We start from the raw sequence: 22,007 nt of genomic DNA, 5'->3' as shown, positions 1-22,007 counted from the left end.
CAGGCTCCAGACGTGCAGGCTCAGCAGCCATGGCTCATGGGCCTAGCTGCTCCGCGGCATGTGGGATCCTCCCAGACCGGGGCACGAACCCGTGTCCCCTGCATCGGCAGGCGGACTCTCAACCACTGCGCCACCAGGGAAGCCCAGTAATGACTTTTTTTGAATCTGACACAAAAAGCAACAAAAGCAAAAATAAAGAAATGGGACTGCATCAAACTAAAAAGCTTCTGCATAGCAAAGGAAACCATCAGCAAAATGAAAAGGCAACCTATTGAACGGGAGGAAATATTTGCAAATGATATATCCAATAAGGGGTTAATGTCCAAAATATATAAAGAGCTCATACAACTCAACATCAAAAAACAATCAAATTAAAAATTGGCAGAAGATCTAAATAAACATTTTCTCAAGGAAGACATAAAGATGGCCTACAGGTACATGGAAAGATACTCTACTTCATTAATCATCAGGGAAATGCAAGTCAAAACCATAATGAGATATTGCATCATACCTGTTAGAACGGCTATTATCAAAAAGATGAGAAATAACTACTGTTGTGAAGGATATGGACAAAAGGGAACCCTTATGCACTGTTGGTGGCAACATAAATTGATGCAACCACTATGGAAAACAGTATGGAGATTCCTCAAAAAATTAAAAATAGAACTATCATATGATTCAGTTACCACTTCTCGGTATTTATCTGACGTAAACAGAAACAATAACTCAAATAAATATGCAAAACCCCATGTTCATTTCACATTACTTACAATAGCCAAGATATGAAACAATCTAAGTGTCTATCGATAGGTGAATGGATAAAGAAATTGTGGTATATACACACAATGGATTATTATTCAGCCATATAAAAGAAGGAAAATCTTGCCATTTGTGACAAATATGGATGGACTGTGAGAGTATTATGCTAAGTGAAATAAGTCAGACAGAGAAAGACAAATACTGTATAATATCGCTTATATGTGGAATTCAAAAAATAAACAAAACAAGCCCATAGATACAGAGAACAAATCAGTGGCTGCCAGAGACTGAGGATGGGGGCATGAGAGTAAAGGGTGAACTGTGCTTTAATTTTGGTCTGTTTAAATAAATTGAATTTTTAAAAATGAGAAAAAAAGTCCAATAGGAAAAGACACCGAACAACTGAGTAAAGTATTTAAAAACAGAAAACCATTCCCACAACTGCCCAATAATAATCACAAGTACATTTAGGGTAATCTATCTAGTCATTTTTCTCCAATTGAAAATTTTTCTGTAGAATTACTGTAACTAGAATAAAAGTATATTCTGACTATGTACAGCAGAAATAATAAAAAGCAAGCCCAGAGGCAACTGAGAATATGAACTACATGGAGCATTAGGAAACCCACAACAATAAAAATCCATGACAAATACAAGAAGAGGATTTTTACACTCGTCAACATACATGTACCTAAAATAGGAGCACCCAAATACATGAAACAAATACTAACAGACATAAAGGGAGAAACAGATGGAAATACAATAATAGTAGGAGATTTTAACACCCTACTCACATCAATGGACAGATCTTCTAGACAAAATCAATAAGGCAACAAAGATCCAAAGGATACAATAGAACGGTTAGACTTAATTGATATTTTCAGGACATTACATCCAAAAAACCCAGAATACAAGGAGTTCACATGGAACATTCTCTAGGATTGACCACATACTAGAGCACAAAACAAACGTCAACAAATTAACAGTATAGAAATTATTTCAAGCATCTTCTCTGACCACAACAACATGAAACTAGAAATCAACCACAAGAAAAGATATATGAAAAAAAAAAGGATTACATGGAAACTAAACAAAATGCTACTAAGAAACCAATGGGTCAATGTGGAAATCAAAAAGGAAATTAAAAAATACTTTAAGACAAGTGACAATGAAAACACAACCATACAGAATCTATGGGATGCAGCAAAAGCAGTTCTTAAGAGGGAAGTTCATAGCGATACAGGCCTTCCTCAAGAAACAAGAAAAATATCTCAAAAAATAACCTAACCTATTACCTAAAAGAATCAAAAAAAAGAAGAACAAACAAAACCTAAAGTCAGCAGAAGGAAGGAAATAATAAAGCTCAGAGAGGAAATAAATAAAATTGAGATTAAAAAAATAGAAAAAATCAATAAAACCAGGGCCTAGAAGAAAAGGCAGAACCCAAATAAAGTAAGAAATGAAAAAGGATAAATATCAACTGATACCACAGACATGCAAAAAACCATAAGAGAATACTATGAACAATTATATAACAACAAATTTGACAAACAAGAAGAAACAGACAATTTTCTAGAAGCATACAGCCCACCACAAATGAATCAAAAAGAAATAGATAATTTGAACAGAGCAACCACTAGAAGTGAAATAGAACCTGTAATAAAAAAAAGAACTCCCTACAAACAAAAGTCCAGGACCAGATGGCTTCACAGGCAAATTCTACCAAACATACATAGAAGAAATTTTACTGATCCTTCTCAAACTCTTCCAAAAGACTGTTGAGGCAACACTCCCAAAGACATTCTACGAAGCCAGCATCACACTGATACTAAAACCAGACAAAGATACCACTAAAAAAGAAAAGTATAGGCCAATATCTTTGACGAACATAGATGCAAAAGTTCTCAACAAAATACTAGCAAACTGAATCCAACAACACATAAAAAAGATCATATACTGTGACCAAGTGGGATACATCCTAGGTTCACAAGGAAGGTTCAACACATGGAAATCTATCAATGTGATACACCACATCAACAAAAGAAAATACAAAAACCACATGATAATCTCAATAGACACAGAAAAAGCATTTGACAAAATTCAACATTCATTCATGATAAAAACTCTACCAAAATGGGTATAGAGGGAACATATCTCAATATAATAAAAGCCACTTTTGACAAACCCACAGCCAATATAATACTTAATGGTGAAAAGCTGAAAGCCCTGCAAAATTCTTGAACAAGACAAGGATGCCCACTCTCACCACTTCTATTCAAAATAGTACTAAAAGTTCTAGCCACAGCAATCAGACAAGAAAAAGAAATAAAGGTATCCAAATTGGAAGGGAAGAGGTAAAATTGTCACTATATACAGATGACATGATACTATATATAGAAAACCCTGATGACGCCACACAAAAACTATTGGAACTGATAAATAAATTCAGCAAGGTAGCAGGATACAAGATTAACATACAGAAATCACTTGCATTTCTTTACACTAACAATGAAATAGCAGAAAGGGAATGTAAAAAAAATTACTTTTTAAAATCACACCAAAAAAACCCCCCAAAACTTAGGAATAAACCTGACCAAGGAGCTGAAAGACCTATATGCTGAGAACTATAAAACATTAATAAAGGAAATTAAAGATGATTCAAAGAAATGGAAAGATATCCCATGCTCTACTACTCAAAGCAATCTACAGATTTAATGCGATCCCTATCAAATTACCCAAGACATTTTTCACAGAACTAGAATAAATAATCTTAAAATTTATACAGAACATAAAAGACCCAGAATTGCCAAAGCAATCTTGAGAAAAAAGAACAAAGCAGGAGGCACAACCCTCCCAGACAATACTACAAGGGTACAGTAATCAAAACAGCATGGTATTGGCACAAAAACAGACATAGGGATCAACGGAACAAAATAGAGAGCCCAGAAATAAATCCACACCCTTACAGTCAATTAATCTTCAACAAAGGAGGCAAGAATATAAAATGGGAGAAAGTCTTTTCAGCAAGTGTTGCTGGGAAAGTTGGACAGCTGCATGTAAATCAATGAAGTTAAAACACACCCTCACGCCATGCACAAAAGTAAACTCAAAATGGCTTAAAGACTTAGATATAACACATGACACCATAAAACTCCTAGAAGAGATCATAGGCAAAACATTTCTGACATAAATCATACCAATGTTTTCTTAGGTTAGTCTCCCAAGGCAATAGAAATAAAAACAAAAATAAAAAAATGGGACCAAATCAAATTTATAAGCTTTTTCACTGCAAAGGAAACCATAAAAAAATGAAAAAAACAATATATAGAACGGGAGAAAATATTTGCAAAAGATGCGACCGACAATGGCTTAATTTCCAAAATATACAAACAGCTCATAAAACCCAACAACAAAAAAGCAGACAACCCAGTTGAAGACCTAAAGAGGCATTTCTCCAAAGAAGACATACAGATGGACAATAGCACATGAAAAGATGCTCAACATCTCTAATTATTAGAAAAATGCAAATCAAAACTACAATGAGGTACCACCTCACACCAGTCAGAATGGCCATCATTAAACAGTCTACAAATAACAAATTCTGGAGAGGGTGTGGAGAAAAGGGAACCCTCCTACACTGTTGGTAGGAATGTAAGTTGATGCAGCCACTATGGAAAACTGTATGGAGGTTCCTCAGAAAACTAAAAATAGAATTACCATGTGATCCAGCAATCCCACTCCTGGGCATATATCTGGACAAAAGTATAATTCAAAAAGACACATGCATCCCTATGTTCATAGCAGATGCAAACTATTACATACAGAATGGATAAGCAACAAGGCCCTACTATATAGTACAGGGAACTATATTCAATATTCTGGAATAAACCATAATGGAAAAGAATATAAAAAAGTATGTATATATATGTATAACTGAATCACTCTGCTGTACAGCAGAAATTCACAGAACATTGTAAATCAACTATATTTCACTAAAAAAATTAATTAATAAAAATCTCCATGACATTGCACAACAATGTGAATGTACTTAATGCCACTGGGCTGTACACTTAAAAATGGCTAACATTGTGAATTTTATGTGTATTTTTTTACAATGAAATAAAACAAAAAACAAACAAAAACTCCAAGAAGTAAGGGCTTGGTCCATTTTGTAATGTGTCCTTACATTAGAGGCACTCAATAAATATTTGTTGAATAAAAGTAGAGAAAATGGGTCCAGTGATAGGATTCGTGTACCTTTTTCTAGTTTCTACCTCTGTCAACTCTTAATAACAAGGACAGTAAGAAGATAAACTAAATACTGCTTACAAGAAACATGCCTTGATGGTTCACTATTTATAACATCAGCCTGGTTCCTATCTTTCCATGCTAGTGAACTCAGAAAATCAAGAAAGAAATCCATTTGTCCCAAACTAAAAGCACAAGAAAAGTGCCTGAGCATCTTTTTGGGACTTCCCTGGTGGTCCAGTGGTTAAGAATCCGCCTTCTAATGCAGGGAACGCGGGTTCGATCCCTGGCTGGGGAACTAAGATCCCACATGCTGTGGGGCAACCCATGTGCTGCAACTAGACAGGAGCCTGTGAGGTGCAAAGAAGACACAGTGCAGCCAAAAAACAAAAACAAACAAACAAAAAGGGCCTCGTCTATTGTTTCAATAGGGAAGCAAGAGGGTGGGTTGAAATCTAACTGATGGGTGAAATATAAGTAGGGTTTCCCTGGAGTCCACCAAGGCAAATTAAGGCTACTGTGGCTGACCAGCTTAGCGTGACTTGTTCTACCGGCAAGATCAGCAGACTTACATATTCATAGTTCATATCTATAGGCAGAGTGCAAAATGTCATAGCTAAAAATGTGCTTCAGAACTCAGTAATAAATTCCAGTATGCTTTTAGTTTCAGAATTTATTCACATCTTTGCTAAACTGAGAAAGACTATTAATCCAGTGAACTATCATTTACTGATGTCCACTAAGGGCAGCCCTTGATGGTAGGCTTTACGGATTTACGAATGAACACATCATGGTTAAGACAGGTCAGTGTACCAGCTTACATATACTTGACTAGCTGATATTACTTTATGTATCCTAGACAGATAATCTGTTTCCTGACCTTTTTAAACTCATCTATTGGGTTATCATTGGAGTCTTCCACAGACATAGGATTCTTCCTACCTGGAGATCCTATAAAAACAAAGAAATATCCTGTGATGAAAGGACATTTGATATTTAACTAAGAACACTGGCAATATGTTTCTTTCTGTCTCTGGGGTGGTGGTGGTGTGGGGGAAGGGTAGATTATTCCACAGGAAGTTCTACTTTTGCCACTGTTGCTATGAAATATACCTTGAAACTGTCAGTAAATCTGGGACTGTATTATTGGATTTTTCAAGACAGAAAACATATGGCTAATGTAACACTTATATAGTACTTACTATGTGCCAGCCAATGATACAATAGTTTGCCAAAGTTCATTCACCCACATGAGGACACAGTGGTTGGTGAGGAATTTTTGCTACTGACAACTCTGCTCTTCTGAGTAGAGTGGACCATCCTGGGAGGGGCCCTTACTATTAATGGGTGCTCCTAGGTCTTGTACCACCAACATGCCTAACTGCATACAATGGAGAGAAGATGAAGTGGGTTAGGATTTTCATTTAAAATTGCAAGCCTTCTCAGTATAATTCTTTGAATTTTTAGCTAGTACCTTAAATTTTGGAAAAAGTTTGGAAGAATTCTATGCCCCAGTTAAGCAACTTTTCAGAGTGGGTTATTCATCTTTGGTCTTTGTATAATGGAAGATTAACACATATACTACATGGGAGGCAAGTAAGTTTATTACTGTGTACTTTTCACAAAGATAGTTTTCCCCTACCCAAAAAACCTTCAAAGTACAAAGAAAGTAAGCAATAACAACTTTGAAGGCGCTATCTTTACTGTGCGTTTCTTCCTCTTGCTGGAACCATAATCCATTTATCACAAAAGGATATAGTGTGAAGATTAAACTTGAAAAAGATCAAGGTCAGTAGACTGTACAGATGTATTTAGCAGCAGGTAGCAAATAACTGCCAACATTATTAAGGGCTTACTACATGCCAGGCCTCATGGGGAGCATGTAACTTGCATTAGCTCATCTAACCCTCACAACAATTCTGTGACAGGAACACTGTTGTGCAGTGACAGAACTGAGACCCAGAGGAGGCCACCCAGCTAGTAAGTGGCAGAGTCTGGATTTGGACCAGGCTGTTTGATTCCAAAGCCTGTACTTGTGAATGCCAAAACGGAACCGTTGATTTTCTGCTATAAACCTGCTTCTGCCCCAGTGTTCCCAGTTGTTGCATTACCAGTTGTTCAATCCTAAAACCAAGAGGTCATCTTTTGATTCTTCCTTCTTCCTCACTCCACCATGCAATCCATTAGCAAATGATTTCAGTTCTACCCCCCAAAAAGATCTAGACTCTATCTACTTATCTCCATTACCATGTGCTTTCATCTTTTGCCTAGACTGCTATGAGAGCCCCCTGTTTTTGTCTACCTGCTGTTGTCACTCTTATGAGGGATGATTTCCTGGCAACCCTTTTTTTTTTTTTTTTTTGCGTGAGGAAGAAGGCAGAAGCAGTATTCTTTCTAAGCTCTTTCTAGCTTTAGGACCTTTTCTCCTCTTTTCAAAAAATACTTATGAAGTATGGGCTTCTATGGGCAGGCACTGTTTCTGTGTCCTAAGAGATAAAGAATGTCACGGACAATCTAAGAACAAGGAGGCTGATGCTTTACCTGACAAAATGACCAAGTATTAAAATAGAATATTGCACTAAATAGAAGAAAAGAAAGTTAAGTTCATAAAGTGGCATAGGCTCATTAAAGATTAATTTCATATCCTAATTGGCTACCCATTATGGTGGCTTTTGAAGCCTGGGAATCACTTTAGAAAGTCCCTGTTATTTGCATTCCCCCTGCAGGCTAAGAACATTTTAACTAGGGCTTGCCTATGGTTTGATAGATGTAATCTAGAGAGTCGGAAATGGCCATCTCTTAGCAACCTATTTGAACTCTTTAATGCAGCATTTCTGAAGCCACCTTAATCCTTGGACTTTTCCATTTAAAGGTCAATAAAGTCCTTCCTTTCCCCTAAGGCTGTTTAAGGTGGGTTTCTGTCACTTGCCACCAAAAGTCCTGATTAATCGCCTCCCCCACCCTTACGTCTTTCATTGAACTACCACAATCTATCCTGTCTGCTGGCTTGCTAACTTGCTCATAGTATCCCTCCTCCTTCAACTGAAGATATTTATGAAACTATGCAGCAGACTGTGAAGGATATTTTAAAAGAAGAATTTCAATAATGTTTTTATCTTCTCCCACAATATTCTGGGCAATGTCAGTATTGTGGATAAAAGTATTATCTACTTGAAGAGCCAACATCACCTACTGTAGCTTAGTGGCAAAATGGTTAATTGAGAGTTTAGATTCTGGCCTCTGAAATCAAACATGTATTAGTTGTTTCACTTTGAATAAATTAGGTAACTTCTAAGCCTCAGTTTCCTCATTTATAAAATGGGGATAATACTGTGAGGATCCAATGGGAGTAAGTATGGACCTCAATTAGCATAGTGTGAGAAGCACAGGAAAAGTGTCTAGCAAAAATTAGCTACATAAGCTCTAGTATGACAAAAATCACTGTACTTCATAATGACACTTTATACAGATTACACACTGCATATAAAGACTAGGACAACCTTTACTTGCTCTTTTGAGACATCCACTACAGAACCTTCATTTACTCTAGTTTCAAGGTGACCTTATAGTCTGCAGAAATGGATTCCAGCTCACATTGGTTATACTAGTTTATGAAATCAAGGCTTTCATATAGTAGAGCATTCCAAGTTTTCCAAATAGCATTAACGTCTAGTGAGACATCAAGTAACAAATAGAACAAACAGTGAGTATTAAAACAGGGCAAAAAAAATCTGTTATGAGGGCAAAAGAAAAGCAAGCATACTCAGTTTCTCTACTCAGTATTCTTTAGAGAAACAATAAGCAGGTATACTTTCACAAAGTAACAAATAAAAAAATGGAAAGCAACTCACATAAATATTGGCATAAAATTAGCAGCAAAATATACTGTTTAATTCCAGATAGTCCACTTTTACAATATAATACCTCATAATATTGAAACTATGACGGACATGATTTTACTGATCATTCTTTCCTGAAATGATCTCAAAATTAGCTCTACAAAGCCAGTCTGTCACATGTGCAATTCAGCAAACAAAAAAATTCAGCAAAACAAACAAAAACTGTTATTGTCTAAGTCACCCAGATTATTCTGGCAAAAGCAGGTGTTGTGCCTGAACCCTCTGGTTTTGCAAACTGCTGGATAAATCTAATGTAATATACAGTGGATAGAATTTAAAACCAGGAAAAACTTGGGTCATTTAAACTAACTTATTCTAGTTTACTGACCATTAATCAATGACCTGACCTCTATAAGAGCTGACAAAGAGAAAACAGAATTTACACAGCAAATCAGTTTTCAGGACTTTATCCAAAAAGTCCCCAAAGGGCCAAGGGCCTAAAGGGACACCTCCACTTCCCCCAGAAGAGAAATGTCAAAATCATTTTGTTATGATTTTACTGACGACGTCGTGGACTCCTAACAATAGTGCAGCTGTGATCGTAAGGCTGCACAGCTGATACGCGCCTCGGCCCGCCTCGGCCGGTGTTTACGGTACACGAGGGGCTGGTAGCGCCCATCCACAGAAGCACAAGCATCACCTGCGCCCGGGAGCGCTGTCCGCACCCCAAAAGCTCCCAACCAGCTACACTAGCCCCAAAGCGGCTGGGGTCCTTAAGACTATAAATAATTGGTTTGATATTACAGAATTAGGCGATGAAACGCCGGAAAACGCCTAAAGGTTCCGCAACTAACTGGTAGACATATTTGCTCAGGAATCGGTAGACATATTTTTCAATCCATCTAATCGTTTACAAAAGGAAGGCTTAGATAATCTCTAACCTCCCAGGAAAACATTAACTTCGGGGAAAGACTGTAACAACTGAGTTGAACCCCTGCTGAAGGCCCATCCTTCGGTAACTCAACAGGTTATACGCACTCCTCCAGGCCTGCGTCCGCTGCTTGCAGAAAAACTGAGGGGAAGGACTGGACCATTTCTTAAGCAGGCGGCCTTGGGACAGGTGGGGGACTGGCCCAAGTCTCAGTTTTCCCTCTGATGGGGCCATCAGGTCACCTCCAGGACAGCCCCGTGCGTTCGGCCTAAGACTTGCAGAACTTTCTGCACAACCAGATCCAACTTGGAAACTCCCGATGGGCAGCGCGACTCCTCCCGGAGCCGGTGCTGGCGACCCCCGCAGCCACTTACCCTCCGGGTCTGTGCTGTCGGCGATGATCTTCAGCAGCGCTACCCCCACCACGACCCCCAGGGCCAGCACAGCCAAGATACCTCGCGAGCCGAGTCCCATTGTTCCGAGGCAGGACGCAGAGGCCGCGTGGGTTCCCGAGGAGGTGGCGGCTGCGCTGGTTAGAGCTGTGCCTTGGCGCACCCGAGCCCGCCCCGCGTCCCCTTCCGCCGCGCACGCTTCACCTCCCACCGCCTGGCCCCCAAAGACCAAATAGGGCGCGGGAGCCTGGCCTGGAGAGGGCGTCCCGTGCCTGCCCCGGCGGCGGGACGGGGCGGGGCTGAGGCGGCGGGGCGGGGCCGACACGCGGGGGCGGGGTTTGCGATTTGAAGCACCCGGACCCTCCTAGCAGCTTCCCCGTGTGACGCGCGCATGCGAGCCTCGGAATGCTCGAGCAGTTTTCTTTTTTTTCCGGTAAGGGCAGTTTTGTTTTTTTGGATAGAAGCGAGTACCTCTGCCTCTCCAGATACCGAGTACGCCGGGCTTTGCTGGGCCCGGAAGGAAGTCTTTGAAGAGTAGTTTTTAGGTGAGGCACGGAGGCTGCGTGCGGCTCAGAGTGAGAGGGAGAAGTCGCAGGCGAGGACAGCATAAAGGGAGGTACAGGAAAGAGGGTTTTTTTTCCTCCGAGTGACCCAGCCTAAGATGGGGCGGGGGTGAGGGGCTCGACAAATTCATTAAGTGCATACGTAAAACATCCATGATCTCTATACCCCAAATAACACCTCATCCTCTTCCACAGGTTCCCTGCTTCTCTGGCTAGCTAACGTGCCTAAAGAGATTATCCGAGCGGACGCGGGGGGATGGTGGCGGGGGGATTTGGAAGAATTGGTAGCTGTTCATAGGCAAGTATAGCCAGCAAGGCCGAGGCTGCACACGTCTAACCTAGTCCCTTTTCTCCTTGGTGTCTGCTGTCCCAGTTCAGATGGATTAACCTGTTTTGAATAGTTTTTGGCTAAGTTCCTCTTCAGCCCTTGGAGCCAATTCTACTCACCTGTCTTGACTTGCAGTGCTCCTACAGACTGCATTTTGTTTTTGCTAAGAAACTCCGAAGTGACCTGTAGCAACCCGTGGCTGATGCAAGAGAACGACAAAGATTGAGTCCTCATTTGGGTGGGAAACCTTCAGTTGAAAAGGATCCAGGGCACTTAAAATCCTGGTGAATCCACCCCCCTTCCCAACACTCTAAATGTTGCAGATCTAAATGTTGTTGATTCTCTTGGTACCTGACCCAGATTCATGACATAAGGACCACGATATCATAGTTGTATTCCCAAAAATATGTTATGAGAGATAGTACTTTCTGATCTCAGGTAAGGCTATCAGTATAGACATGATTAATCATAGGGACTAAGTGGGGCAGTCTGTCCTAAATTTGCAGACTCCCATCTGTTGTTTCAACCAAACTTGCAAATACTCATTGGCATCCACCATGGGCAAAAAGCAAGCACTGCACATTTAGCTTTTGGTTACTCCATTTGATTGGGGAATCTGGTTTAGGAATAAATTGTTCTGGTGACTGCCTATACCTTTGTCCAAGCATTTCACAATCCAGGCTCAACCTGTCTTTCCAACCTTGGTTCAGCTACCAATGAACAAGGGTGCTCTCTGGTTCTTTGGCATTTGACAGGAGTAGCAGCAGAGGTGGCTGACTTTGTTGGCAGCACTGGCAGCAACAGCAGTTTCTCAGTGGTTGCAAGATTGAGTTTCCGATGCAGAAGTGCATGGGTGGGGAACTGCAATAGAGACAGTTTCCTCACTGGACTAGTTCTGCAGTGATTTTGTGCATTATTCCTGGAGGCCTAGCGTCTGCCATGATTCTCTTTACCCTCCAGTAATTCTGAGAGCCACCCAATATCTTCAACATGCTCCTTTTCTGCTATGTCAGCAAGAGTTAGCTCTTCTTTCTCAAAACTAAGAATCCTGACTTTATACGGTTCATTATGTCTTTTCCCCCTAGTAGGCTACAATTTCCATTGGTAAATTGGTAATAGCTGGTAAGGCATCTTTAATCAGATGCTTTACCAGCTATTTACTGAGTGCTTACTGTGTGATGGGCAGTGTCCTAATAGAGCTTACAATATAGTGGCAAGACAGACACATTGACAGTTACAGTCTAATAACGGAAAAAGAGTGTGATTAGAGGCTATGATGTAGTCATGGAAAAGCACACATTGGATCCAGGGTCTGTATCTTTATATTTGTACTTGAGGGTATAACACACTTCCTGTCACATAGAAGGCATAGAAGGCATTCAGTTTCTATTCGTGGAATGAATTTTAGGTGGAGATAAACAAAGCAGCAAAACTCTGGTAATCTTCTCCCTCAATTATGTCCTTTTTAAAAATCCATCCTGTATTTCCTGTATGTCTGTATCTTCGGCTTAAGGTCACCTAAGGGTGCACCAGAGATTGGAACCATCATTTATTCATTAATCCAATCAGTCAGTATCCAAAAATTTATTGCACACATGACATGTACCAGGCGCTATTCTAGGTGCTAGGAAATAGCAGTGAATAACACTGATCTACCTGATAGACCAAGTGAGTGGTTTCAAAGTGAGTTAGTTTCTGGATAGGAATGGCAGAAACTGCTTCTGTTATGACTGTACAAGAGATATTGAGATTTCATGTTATTCCACTGAAACTTACTTATATCCCACAGTAAGTTTTTAGTTGTAAAAAGAAAGAGGTGATAGAGGAAGGCTCATCCGGTTTGATGTCCACAGATGATTATTACTTTCTAGCTATGTATAAATCAGTCTGTTGATAAATCCATACTTGCATGAGGAACAAATCAGAATCTCCCTAGCTTTGAGACCGTGAGGTAGCTGCAAATAAGGCAAGGCAGTGGAAAGATTTAACACAAGAGTATAACTTGGCCTGTGGCCATTTCCCTGTCTCTGCCAATTTTCTGTCAACTTCCATTTTAGCAGATTGACAACGTGTTATAAACTGTGATTAAGTCTTCACAATGAAAGCTGATTTTTTGGGTCCTTTCCCTCTTCTGCACCCCTGCTTCCTTTCCCTGTGTATTAGAGTCCCTGTTTTTCTCACACTTTCTTCTTCCCTCTCCTTTTAGTTTTTCCTTCTTTTTTTTTGTCCCTGAGGGTACAAACTTCAGCCAGAGTGTGAATCTGTTCAATTAATCCAAACCCCCCCCCCAAAAAAACCTTACTGGGTATCTTGTGTTCAGTGCTACATAGGATTCTAAGATTAAGACAAGAGCAAAAATAAAAATAAAACAAGCAAAAAAAAAAAAAAGTAATGGTAAAGATAAACAAACAAACAAAGACCAATGAGCTCCACAATTGGATTTTACTTTTGAAACAAGGAGGTCAGAGAAGAGAGTTCTGGGTGGACTAAAGTTTTAAGGAATGACTTCTCAAAAAGGAATTGGAGAGTTGTGTCTGAATCTGAAAGGTCTGGTTGAGAGAGAGGTGGTGACGGTGAGTTTTCAGTACGGATCTGGCAGGATTATGTTGTGCTATGAGGACAGTAGGAAGGTGAGATCTGAGTTCAGAGATTTCAGTGGCAGGCACTAGGAAGTCCCATGGGCCTTTCCGTTGTTAGTCCCAGGTTATTTATCAGCTCCTACTTGGACTCTTTTTGTTTCTTCTCTATAGGAGGCTATAGGGATTCAGCATACTTTCCTTTCCTGTTTGAAGTCACTGCCACCTACCCCATTCTTTGGTGTTCTTATTTCTTCAAGGCTTCATGTGGAGTTAGTTGCAAGTCCCCATGCCATTCTATAGTAAGAGCTAATCACGATGGAGAAAACTGACAATAGATAAAATAGCTATTGTGAGGAAGTTAAAGAAAAATCTGAAATAAAGTTCTTAGACATTTTGATTTTTAAAGAACTTCACATTACCTTTTAATTAATTAATTAATTTATTTTTGGCTGTGTTTTAGGTCTTTGTTTCTGTGCGAGGGCTTTCTCCAGTTGCGGCGAGCGGGGGCCACTCTTCATCGCAGTGTGCGGGCCTCTCACTGTCGCGGCCTCTCGTTGCGGAGCACAGGCTCCAGACGCGCAGGCTCAGTAGCTGTGGCTCACAGGCCTAGTTGCTCCACGGCATGTGGGATCCTCCCAGACCAGGGCTCGAACCCATGTCCCCTTCATTGGTACACAGACTCTCAACCACTGCGCCACCAGGGAAGCCCCGAGTTCTTAGACTTTTGATCCCTGCTCAGTATTTCCTATCTCGCATATAGGAGATGGAAGATTAAGGCTTACCATCCATTCAACAAAAGTTTGAGCAATTGAAAACATACATACACACGAGAAACAACTAGAAATGTGTCATGCTGATAAAACACAGCAATGTGATGGAGAACAACTAGAAATGTGTCATGCTGATAAAACACAGCAATGTGATGGAGAACAACTAGGTGGTTACTTTAGAATAAATAGGTAAGTCCTCTCTAAGTAGGTAAAAGTTAAACTGAGTCCTTAAAAGGAGCCATGTGAAAACCAGGGGAAAGTACATTTTAACCAAGCTTGATGTGTCGGGGAAACAGAAAGAAGGCAAGTGTGGCTGAAGCAGAGAAGTATAAAATGAGGTTTGGGGCTTTTCAGGTTAGTTGGGTGTTAATTTAAGTATGATGAAAAGCCATTAAAGAGTAGGAAGTGGCATTTTATGATTTATATTTTTATAAAAGATTACACTAGCTGCTATAGAGAGGAACAAGAGTAGAAACAGGAAGTGCAGTTAGAGGCTGATGCATCGTGGGCTTGAACTAGGGTAGAAGTAGTGAAAATGGAAGAACTGAATGGATTTGGGATGTGGATTGAGTGTGGAGTCAATTGGATGTGGTGTTTGAGGGAAAGAGAAATTAAGGCAAAATCCTAAGTTTGTGGCTTGAGAACTGGATGAGTGGTAGCTCTACATCCCTTATCCTGGAATATTCAGTCACACTTTCTGAGCTCCGTCCCACTGTCCTTCTGTCCTTCTGAGTCTCTGCATACAGAGATAGCCAGGGAGAACAAAAAGTTTCAGTGATTATCTGTTGGTACTTACTCGACCCATGTCAAGTAGTATTAAGTGTTACTTAAGTCTGCCGTCACCTAGGAGTAGTGCACTTTGGATATTACTGGACTGGGGGAAGAGATGAAATAAGAAATATAGTTAAACAGATGTAACTGTCGTTTGGAGGACCATATCATAGTGTTGGGGAAAGAAAACAAAGACTCCAACAAAAGACCCCTCTGTACCAATATAGAAGAGAGAGAGAATGTAATTTTACTATTAGGTAAGAATTATCAGTGATAACATGCATATAAGATATCACAAAAGTGAATACAAAATTTGGAGAAATTTCCACACAGATTTATGCAGAAAGTAGAAGAGAGAAAAATGAAAACTTATCTCTGTGAGAGACAAGATGATGTACCTTGTAATTGTCTCATTATACCCATGAGAGACCTCTGAGCTAATTCCAGAGTAAATGTTTACAGTTTCAAGGGTCAGAAGGCCTGTGACTCTGCTTTGTAAGATCAAAAGATCAGACCACTTTTATCAGCCTATTATATGCCCTCAAGGTGACACCCCAAAGAGGAGAGGGTGGGTAGGCCGTGACCTCCATCCTCAAAGAAAATTTCATCATTTTACCTTTACAACTTGTCACATTTTTTTCCAAAGAACTTTCATGTAGCCCACCCCAAATAAATAATATATGAGAATTTCATTGCGTGATGAGAATAAAAGAAAGGACAGTACATTATAAGCATTTGTGATTTCTCCCACTTCCTCCGCCTTCTTCTCCCCCAGTCCTAACTCCTGCGTCTCCTTCCAAGAGAGGGGCTGAGTGTGCCTGCTCTATTCCTGAACTTTCCTGAAAGAGAATCAGAGACTGAGGAGAGAAGGGCTGAGCTGAAGAAGTAAGAATGAATGCCAAGATGATACAAATGGCTGTAATTTTTTGGCTGAAAGGAAGAAGAAATAGAAGATAAAGGGGATGAAAAGCAAAACCAAGAACCACAAGGGATGAAGCTGAGAGAGAATTTTTGGTGAAGATTTTGAGACTGGGCCTTTAAGTCATCTGTGGACTTGAAATGTACTGAAGTGAAAAGAATGGGGCCAAGGAGGTTTTAAGAAGTGCTACTGGGCTTCCCTGGTGGCGCAGTGGTTGAGAGTCCGCCTGCCGATGCAGGGAACATGGGTTCGTGCCCCGGTCTGGGAAGATCCCACATGCCGCGGAGCGGCTAGGCCCGTGAGCCATGGCCGCTGAGCCTGTGCGTCCGGAGCCTGTGCTCCGCAATGGGAGAGGCCACAACAGTGAGAGGCCCGCGTACCGCAAAAAAAAAAAAAAAAAAAAAAAGTGCTACTGTGGGTTACAAGTTGAATTACCTATAGTATTCAAGTAATGGAAGTAAAGATTCAAATGACTTTTAAATTATCTTTGATTATGGAACCAAATTCTGTGGAGTGTGAAGCCCTGCCGAGACTGGGTCCTGCAGTGCCTGAATTGGGTTGCCCCTTATGGAGACTCTGAGGGGTGTTAACCTTGAAGATGGTATGAAATCAGTAATAATCATTCAGAAGTTCTTTACTGAATACCAACTGTATTTGTAGCACTCTATGAGGCACAGAGGGAGAAACAAAATAGTGCATCGTGTGGCCATGTCCATATGGACAGGTAAGTAAGAACATACCACCAAAAGGGATGTCATAAGACTGTGAGGGCTGAGACTTGGTAGAAGGAGTGCTAACTCTATGTTGGGTGCTTTCCTAGACTTTAATATCTACTTTTCCTTATTCTGTTTTTTAAGCTTACTCCCCAAATTGTAATAATTTTCTTAAGCTTTAAGATTCTATCATTTCGACCATGTATACCAAACAAAAACACCATGTTTAGGACAACTAGCATGGAAAAAAGTAATAAAAAGTGAATATTTTTCAGGTTGACAGTTCTCTAGGTGACCCTTTCTTTTTCCTTTCCACTTTTCTGAATTTTCCAACTCCTCTAAAATAAGTCTTTATTGCATTTCAAGGAATTTTTTTAAAAAAAGCCCTTAGTTCAGAATGTTAAGACTAATAATGATACAAAAATGTTTCTATGATTATTCTACAATTAGGTACTAGGCTTAAGACAAGTATGACTTAATCTTCTCTTAGAGCTTAGACCTGAAGAAGAAAAACAAAATTCTCTCCATTTTGGAGAGCAAAATCCAGAACTTAATTCAAATTCTTTCTTCCAATATATCAATTTATCTATTTCCAATGACCCACTCTTTGTGTAGACAATACTGCAATTTGCCTAGTCATCTGAGTTAAATCCTAGTGGAGTTAACCTTTGAAAGAGGACTGTATTGGGAGTCAAGATACTTGGTTTCTGATGTCAGCTCTGCAGTTGACTTTCTGTGTATATGGTCAAGCTATCTAACAAGTTTTACCGTTGCTTTCTTCATCTTAAAAATGAGGGATTTACATGCATTGTTGGTAGGAATGTAAAATGGTGTGGCTGATGTAGAAAACAGGTTGTCAGTTCTTCAAAAAGTTAAATACAGAATTACCATATTACCCAGAAGTTCCACTCTTAGGTATATATCCAAAAGAATAAAAAATGGACTCAAACATATTTTTATACAAATGTTCACAGCAGCATTATTCACAATATCCAAAAGGTAGAAACAACCCACGCGTCCATTAACAGAGGACTGGGTAAACAAAATGTGCTATATGCATACAAATGGTTCTGAAGACAGTTCCATAGTGGCAGCAGAGGGGGGTTTCCCAACAAACAATGCTTTCACACCAGTTCGGTATCCTGCAATTTAACTCAGTTTTGATACTTCCTACCAGGAGATGGCATCAGATTCCACAGGTCAGGGGTTCAGTTCTACAAGGCTACCCTGTACTTCACATGCCAATCAGAAGTCCAGGTTGTTACCTGTGCTTCTGACCAACTGGCTGTAAATCAGAGGTTCCCATGACCCCCTCTTTGGGTTCAATTTGCTAGAGTGGCTCACAGAACTCAGGAAACCAATTTATGTACTAGATTATGGGTTTATTATAAAAGGATATAACCCAGGAACAACTAGACAGAAGAGCTGCATAGGGCAAGGTATGGGGAAAACGTGCTGAGCTTTCATGCCCTCTCCAGGTGCATCACTCTCTCTCAAATCACATGTTCACCAAGCTGGAAACTCTTCAAACATGTCCTTTTGGGTTTTTACAGAGGCTTCCTTAAATACTCACAGTTGATTAGATCAACAGACATTGGTGATGATTCAACATCTAGCCCCTCTCCCCTCTCTGGAGGTCAGGGGGATGGAGCTGAAAGTTCCAAACCTCCAATCACAGGGCTGGTTCCCCTGGCAACCAGCATCCATTCTTAGGTGACCTAGGGGCATTCCAAAAATCACCTCATTAACATAACAAAAGAAGCCTTTATTTCTCACACCACTTAGAAAATTCCAAGTGTTTTAGAAGCTTTTGTGCTAGTAATGGAAACAAAGACCAAATACATGTTTCCTAATATGAATCACAATATACAATGAAATATTACCCAGTTGTAAAAAGGAATGAAGTTCTGATACATGCTGTGCTGTGGATGAACCTTAAAAATATTTAGCTAAGTGAAATAAGGCAGACACAAAAGGACAAATATTATATGATTCCACTTATGTGAGGTACCCTGAATAGGTAAATTCACAGACAGAAAATAGATAAGAGGTTACCAGGGACTGGGGGAGGGTGGGGTGGGGAGTTATTGTTTAATGGGTACAGAGTTTCTGTTTGGGGTGATGAAAAAATTTTGGAAAGAGCTGGTGGTGATGGTAATGAAACTGTGCAACTCAGACTGGGACTTGAACCCATGTCCCAGGACTCGAACCCAGCCAAAACCCAGATTGAGACTTGAAGCCACGTCTTTTAATTGAGATCACACACCTGGTCTCAGGACTTAATGAAGCTCAGGTTCTTGATGTCTCATTGCAAAAAGAATTCAGTGAGAGACAAAGTGTTAGATAAGAAGTGGATTTATTTAGAGAGAAAAATACTCCATAGACAAAGTGGACATCTCAGAAGGCAACAGGCCCCAAAATATGGCATGGTTAGTTTTTATGGACTGGGTAATTTCATAGGCTAATGAATGGGAGGATTATTCCAATTATTTCAGGGAAGGGGCAGTAATTTCCAGGAATTGGGCCACCACTCACTTTTCTTATATTTTTTTGAAATTTTGGATTTTATTTTATTTTATTTTTTATATAGCAGATTCTTATTAGCTATCTATTTTATACATATTAGTGTATATATGTCAATCCCAATCTCCCACCGCTCACTTTTTGACCGTTTATGGTTGGCCTCAGAATTGTCATGGCACTGGTGGGTGTGTCATTTATCTTGTTAATGTATTACAATGAGCATATAGTGAGGCTCAAGGTCTACTGGAAGTCGAATCTTCTGCCATCTTGGACCGAGTTGATTCTAACCAGTCCTTGTCATATCCTATGGCTATGTCATTTTTTTTTAAAGCTTGTGCCCTGCCCCCTTCCCTCCTGCTTCATTTGCATAGCATTGTGAATGTAATTAAGGTCACCAAACTGTACACATAAAAATGGCTAAAATGGCAAATTTTATGTTATATGTATTTTGTTACCATAAAAAATTGATATTTTAATGAGATTTAAAAAAATATGTTTGAACTCTAATGTTCTATAATACCATGGCCAAAGTGCTAATGGAAGAAGAGGGAACTGATCTGGGTGATGAAGGATGTGTCTGTCAGAATTAGTCCACTAGAACTCTGTGGAGACAGTGAAACCCAAAAATGGCAAATGGGAGGCTGCAGGCCACATCCAGCTAGGAGATGTGTTTTGTTTGGCTTGTGCAATGTTTACCAACGTAGCATTTATTTATTTATTTTTTTAAATATTTATTTATTTTGTTGCACCAGGTCTTAGTTGTAGCACTTGGGCTCCTTAGTTGTAGCATGTGAACTCTTAGTTGCAGCATGCATATGGGATCTAGTTCCCTGACCAGGGATTGAAACCAGGCCCCCTGCATTGGGAGTGCAGGGTCTTATCCACTGTGCCACCAGGGAAGTCCTCCAACATGAAATTTAAGATTTTAAGAAATCGGTTGTTAAAATGTAAAACCTAGGTGTATTGCTATTAAAAATTCTGGTTTATGGGCTTCCCTGGTGGTGCAGTGGTTGAGAATCTGCCTGCTAATGCAGGGGACACAGGTTCGAGTCCTGGTCTGGGAGGATCCCACATGCCACAGAGCAACTAGGCCCGTGAGCCACAACTACTGAGCCTGCGCATCTGGAGCCTGTGCTCTGCAACAAGAGAGGCTGCGATAGTGAGAGGCCCGCGCACCACGATGAAGAGTGGTCCCTGCTTGCCACAACTAGAGAAAGCCCTCGCACAGAAACGAAGACGCAACACAGCAAAAATTAATTAATTAATAAACTCCTACCCCCAACATCTTTAAAAAAAAAATTCTGGTTTCTGATTTCCTTTGAAATATTAAAAGATCTGATAACACCAGATCCATCTTCTCACTTAGCGGGAGTTTTGAAGTAGCTGCTCCCTTTAAGCAGTACACACTCTCCAAATAGTCCCTCTGGTCCTTGCTGTCTTATTCCCAGCTGGCCTCATTAATCTGTTACTTTCCAGCCTCCTCTGGCATTTGTATTTGTGGCCCCTAGCATAAATCAATGATCAGGTGAATTATTTCTGAGAGCCCTCTGCTTGGTTTGTCAATTTCTTTAAAAAAAGTGTTGTCAACTAAAAAAAAAAAAATACACAACCTAAAAGTTGAAAATTATGTTTTATTCGGTGGACTTACTGAGGACTTAAGCCTGGGAAACACACTCTTAGATAGCTCTGAGGAGCTTGCTCTTCCAAAGAGGTACAGGAGTAGCCGGGATATATGAGTTTTTGCAATATACAGGTAGTTGGAACATCAAAAGATTACTGTTAATTAAAGAAAACCAGACATCTCAAGTTAATGAATTTAGCCCTTCTTTACATATGGGAAGGTGCAAGAGCCTGGGCTCATTCAAATCATTCCATTGATATGCACCTTAACTGTTTAGGGCCAGTATCCTGTTCTTTCCCATCTTGAGTTCCCTCAGGGTGTACACTTGGAGGTGTCTGCAGTTGATGGCTTGATGGCTGCAGCATCCTTTGTTTACTGATAACAGGTGACATTCTTCATACACAGTGTTAAAGGAATTTCTTTTTTCCTTTCTTACCTCTTCTAAAACATGGATTGACTGTTTTATGCTACCACATAAGGTTTCAGGTTTTGGTAACTGACACAAATACGTGTGAATAATTTTGTGAGCATAGAGTTCTAAAGAATACTTAAAGAGATAATTCATGCATGCAGTTCCTGAAAGTTTGATCACTGCTTTTGTGAATCTTCAAACATTTTATAACTACTTTAATTAGGTTTATTTTTTATTTCAGAAAAGTCAAAAGTATTACGTTGATGTTGCAAGAAAATTTAAACAATGCATAGAAATACACAACAGGAAAAGCCCTTCCTGATTTACCTCCCTAGGGGTAACCGCAGTTAGCAGTTGGGTGTTTTTCTTTCCAGACCTTTGTTTTTGTTTGTATGTTCGTTTTTTTTTTTGTTTTGTTTTTTTTTTTGCGGTACGCGGGCCTCTCCCTGTTGTGGCCTCTCCCATTGCAGAGCTCCGGACGCGCAGGCTCAGAGGCCATGGCTCACGGGCCCAGCCGCTCCGCGGCATGTGGGATCTTCCCGGACCGGGGCACGAACCGGTGTCCCCTGCATCGGCAGGCGGACTCTCAACCACTGCGCCACCAGGGAAGCCCATATGTTTGTTTTTATTTTTGTTTTT

At 40.2% G+C, this 22,007-nt stretch overlaps 1 long non-coding RNA gene across 1 annotated transcript in view; it reads right to left on the bottom strand.

The window, feature by feature from the left end:
• The window catches only part of LOC309965168, a 41,112-nt gene extending 30,224 nt beyond the window's left edge, over window positions 1–10,888 (bottom strand). Inside the window, exons 1-2 of the long non-coding RNA XR_014326372.1 lie at window positions 10,152–10,888; window positions 5,898–5,958 (exon numbers count right to left, since the gene is read on the bottom strand). This is a non-coding gene — a long non-coding RNA (uncharacterized lncRNA). The remainder of the gene's footprint in view (window positions 1–5,897; window positions 5,959–10,151) is intronic.
• Window positions 10,889–22,007: the final 11,119 nt, after the last annotated feature.

Source organism: Leucopleurus acutus (genome assembly GCF_964270905.1).
Source record: "Leucopleurus acutus genome assembly, chromosome: 8".
Classification (NCBI taxonomy): domain Eukaryota; kingdom Metazoa; phylum Chordata; class Mammalia; order Artiodactyla; family Delphinidae; genus Leucopleurus; species Leucopleurus acutus.
This window is presented reverse-complemented; position numbering and strand designations above follow the sequence as displayed.